The 4,577-nt window shown below is 43.3% G+C and overlaps 1 non-coding gene across 1 annotated transcript; it reads left to right on the top strand.

The window, feature by feature from the left end:
• The first annotated feature begins 1,582 nt into the window (after window positions 1–1,582).
• On the top strand, window positions 1,583–1,690 carry LOC128582790 (U6 spliceosomal RNA). Its single transcript, XR_008379231.1, has one exon. It is a non-coding gene; the product is annotated as a U6 spliceosomal RNA (small nuclear RNA).
• Window positions 1,691–4,577: the final 2,887 nt, after the last annotated feature.

Raw genomic sequence — 4,577 nt, 5'->3', positions numbered from 1 at the left:
GTCAGCTTCCAAGGAATTCATCAGTGGCTGGAATTGGGGTGTGTGTGACCCTCAGCTGCTCCCAGGGTTCGCCCCTTCCTTCTCCACACCCTAACTTCACCTCTGGAGTTGGACTAATGCTCCATAATCGTAGCCAGGGTGACAGCAAGGTGTGATGGATGGACATGGAGCCACGGAGTGGCAGGGCGCTTGGTCAGAAACCCAAGGCTGTGTTTATGAGACGGAAGAGGCTGTTTCCTGGAGCAAGCATAATGCAGCTCTAAAAAAGGCAGGGGAAATACATCATGCAAGAGAGCATAACCCTAGGAGGGCCGCTGGGAATCTGAGTACCAGAGAAGCCCTGGTAGGTCAAGGTGCCTCTGACAAGGCCTTTTTTATAGGCCATTTGCGTGAGGGTTTGCTGCTGTTCCCTGAAGAGCTGACAGCCTCTCAAGGTCTCAGAAGGGAGCTCGAAAGCTAATCTTAGACTTTCTACTGGCCCTGCTGATGCATTTAGAAAAGAAATAACAAACTCTATTGTTTAAAATAAAAACCTGCAAACGTGACAATTTTGGCTGTTGACTCTAGTGTTGCTGCAAATAGATGAAGACCGTCAGCTCCTTCTCTTCCTTCCAAACCCACCACAAAAGAAAGTTTAACTGGATTCTCTCAATGATCAAGAGAAGTACCAAAATGTGTTATCCCCAAAGGGTGATTTTTTTTTTTTTGGAGACAGAGTCTCACTATGTCACCCACAGTAGAGTGCTGTGGTGTCACAGCTCACAACAATCTCAAACTCTTGGGCCTAAGTGATTCTCTTGCTCAGCTACAGGTGCCCACCACAATGCCCAGATATTTTGTTGTTGTTGTTGTGGCAGTTATTATTGTTGTTTAGCAGGCCCTGGCTGGGTTTGAACCCGCCAGCTTCAGCGTATGTGGCCAGCACCCTAACTACGGTTCCATGGGTGCTGAGCCCCAAAGGGTGTTATTATCTCTGTTTATTACTAAGGGTTCTTGTTCTTCTTACTTCTTTGACGGTCCTATTGTGTTATAAGGGGACTCAGGATAAAATGAGAACTTTGTTTTCGTTTCCTACAGCTGCTGTAACACTTAGTGGCTTTACACAACAGGTATTTATTCTCTTTCGGTTCTGGAAATAAGTTTGAGTCTTTAAGGTTAAAATCAGAATATTAGGAGGGCTGATTCCTTCTGGAGGCTCCTGAGGAAAATATTTTCCTGCCCCTTTTAGCTTCTTGTGGTGCCTGCAGTTCTTGGCTTGTGGCTCCTCCCTCCATCTCATTTTCTAAGCCAGTGGCCAAGTGTTTTCTATCTTTGAATCTGCTCCCCTCTGTTGCCCTGTAGCCTTCTTCTCTTTTGTAGTCTAATTTCCCTCTGGCTTTCTCTGATAGGACATTTGTGATTAATTTAGGGGCCACCCAGATAATTCAGAATAATTTCCCCATCTCAACATCCTGCAAAGTCCCCTTTGCCATATAAGTTGGTTCCTGGGGTTAGGACATGGCTATGTTTGGGGATTGTGATCTTTAATTTTATGTGTCAGCTTGACTGGGGTAAGGGATGCTCAGACGAAGCATTATTTCTGGTGCTCACTTTGGCAGCACATATACCAAAATTGGAGCTATACAGAGAAAGATTAGCACAGCCCCTGGGCAAAGATGACATACAAATTAAAAAAATAAATAAATAACCCACCCCACATTATTTTTGGGTGTGTCTGCGAGGATGTTTCTGGAAGAGATCAGCAATTGAGTCATGTACTGTAAAGAGGACCCACCCTCACCCATGTGGGTGGGCATCGTCCAACACGCTGACTACTTGAGTAGAACAAAAACGTGGAGGAAGGGCGAGTTTGTGCTCTTTGCTGGAGCTCAGACAGTCCTCTCCTCCTGCCTCAGTGCTGCTGGGTTCCCAGGCTGCAGGACTCAGACTAGCACATAGACCATCAGCTGCTCAATTCTCAGGCCTTCAGACTCAGACTAAATCACATTACTGGCTTTTCTCGTTCTCCAACTTGTAAATGGCAGATTGTGGGACTTAGCCTCCATAATCACATGACTGAATTCCTATAATAAACCTCCCTTTCTGTACATATATAAGAACCAATATAACCTATTGGTACTGTTTCTCTGAAGAAACTTGGCTGCCATGCCCTCAAGTAACCATAGAAATTCACTGAGCATTTGCTGTGCACTGGCGGTTGCGCTGAGTGCCTTGATGCAGCTCCTCTTTTTACTCTCCAGCCCTATGGAGTAGATATCGCCTCTAATTTGCAGACAATAACAACTAATGTTCATTTAATTCTTAGTATGTGCCAACCTCTCTTCTTGAATTTTAGATGTTGGAGGTTGGATAATTAAGTTCACAAATTCATCCTAGAAAAAGTGCTACATGCCTCATTGCTGAATATCACAACAGTCATATTGGGCTTGGCCATCTGGTGACCATAGAGATATGCAGCCATGAGGTATGTAGCACTTTTTCTAGGATGAGTTCACGATCTTAATTGTTTGACCTTGTATTAACTCTTCTAACCCTCACAGCAACCTATAAGGTCAGTAGTACTATTTTTTCCAACTTAGAGATGGGGAGGGAGGCATAGACAAGTAACTTTCCCAAAATCTTCTAGGAAGAAGCAAAATTGAAACATGAACCCAATCACATAACTACTAAACTTCCTGCTGGTCAGCTTTGTTCCTCCTACTTCATAGCAGAGGCATTTACCTGGCTTTTGGTTGTCCTTAGTCCACTGACAAAATGAAAGTGTACTGTGATCTCAGGGTCACCTAGAAGGTGAATTGACCACAAGTTAGTTTTGTTTCATTGCCTAGGTGTGTTCCTTTGCACTCAGTATTGACTTATAACCCCTTTGAAACTAAACATTCTTGGAGGAATAATATGTTGCCAGTAATACCATTGTGTGAATAGCTTTACCTACCAGGTAGTTTTTATAAAAGAAAGAGAAGCATGAACTTAAAGGGTTACAAAAGAGAAGGCTGGCATGCCTTATGAAGAAGGGGATGGAAGATTAAAGATTGAGGAATAAAACAAACTGGCAGGTGGTGCCTGTGACTCAAGGAGCAGGGCGCCGGCCCCATATACCAATGGTGGTGGGTTCAAACCCAGCCCTGGCCAAACTGCAACAACAACAAAAATAGCCAGGCGTTGTGGCAGGCGCCTGTAGTCCCAGCTACTGGGGAGGCTGAGACAAGAGAATCACCTAAGCCCAGGAGTTGAAGGTTGCTGTGAGCTGTGATGTCATGGCACTCTACCAAGGGTGATAAAGTGAGACTCTGTCTCTAAAAAAAGAAACAAAAAAAAAACTGGCTTCTGCCCTGGGAAGAAGAGGTCATGGTGAGAAAGGGAAGACAGAAAGGCCGAAGAGATGGGAGAGAGAGAGAAAGAAAGAAAGAGAGAGAGAGAGAGAGAGAGAGAGAGAGAGAGAGATTGACTTAACAAATGAGAATTGGAGTTTTTTGAGTTTTGAACCAACTGAAGTTAAGTTTCCGTCAAAGTAGCCAAGCTGAAATTGTGGAAATGAATACAAAACCCAGGCACTGGAGTGGATACTTTACTGGGAAGAAGGTGGACAGAGAGATGATAAAAGAGACTCATTTCATCAGATTTTCATCCTAGTAAAACCTTTGTCCATTGCCACAATCTATTAATTCAAGACGTATTGAGCTGCCACTGGAAAGGCTTCCACCATCACAAATATAATTATGATGTAATTCCAAACTGGCAACCCACAGACCTAATTCTGGAAGTAGTACTTTTGCCAGCAAAGCATTTAAAAAACTAAATTAGTTTTTTTTTTTTTTTTTTTTTTTTTTTACGTTAAAGCATGTACTTTCAGCTCCTCCACTTCTCATATTCTCTATTGGCATCTTCCCAACCCACTCATTACTTATTTGGCCCCTGTAGGCATTTGAGTTTGCAACCTTTGAGTAAGGTCCTTTGCCATGTGATAGAGGCTGCCAGACTTTCAGAATGAAAGCTGCTAAGCTAAGGAAAACTACGCGTACAATCATCTTAGTAACTCTAGAAGGTCACACCCCTGGCCTTTCAGCCTCACTGGCCCACTAAGTGTACCCCATTAGAAGACCCATATGTCATGAATTTTACTGCCACAAATTATAGGGTTAGATTATTTGCCATTTTGTCCTTCATCCTTGGCTCTCCTGGAAGGCTGGAGGCTTTATCTCCTTTTGAGTAAATGGGAAGTGTTTGTCTCAATGGCTTTTAATGGGTGGGCAAGATTAACCTCTGGGTTGTGTGTTCCACCAAAATCGACTGAATGTCAGGTCTAAAGAGAGCTTAGACTTATTCATTCAACAAGTACTTATTTTATGCTAGCATTTTGCATAATAGAGGTGAAAGACAAAGTCGCTGTCCTGATGAAACTTAAGTCTGATAGCACAACTATTCAAAAATCATATATGTAGTCCAGTGCTTTTTTTTTCTTTTTTGAGATAAGGTTTCACTCTATTGCCCAGGCCGAAGTGCAGTGGCAGCATCATAACTCACTGTAACCTCAAACTCTTGGGCTCAAGTGATCCTCCTGCCTCACTCTCTCAAGT

This window comes from Nycticebus coucang, chromosome 3 (assembly GCF_027406575.1).
Source record: "Nycticebus coucang isolate mNycCou1 chromosome 3, mNycCou1.pri, whole genome shotgun sequence".
In the NCBI taxonomy this organism is placed as follows: Eukaryota; Metazoa; Chordata; class Mammalia; order Primates; family Lorisidae; genus Nycticebus; species Nycticebus coucang.
The sequence above is the reverse complement of the archived record's forward strand: the minus strand, read 5'-3'. Positions and strand labels throughout refer to the sequence as shown.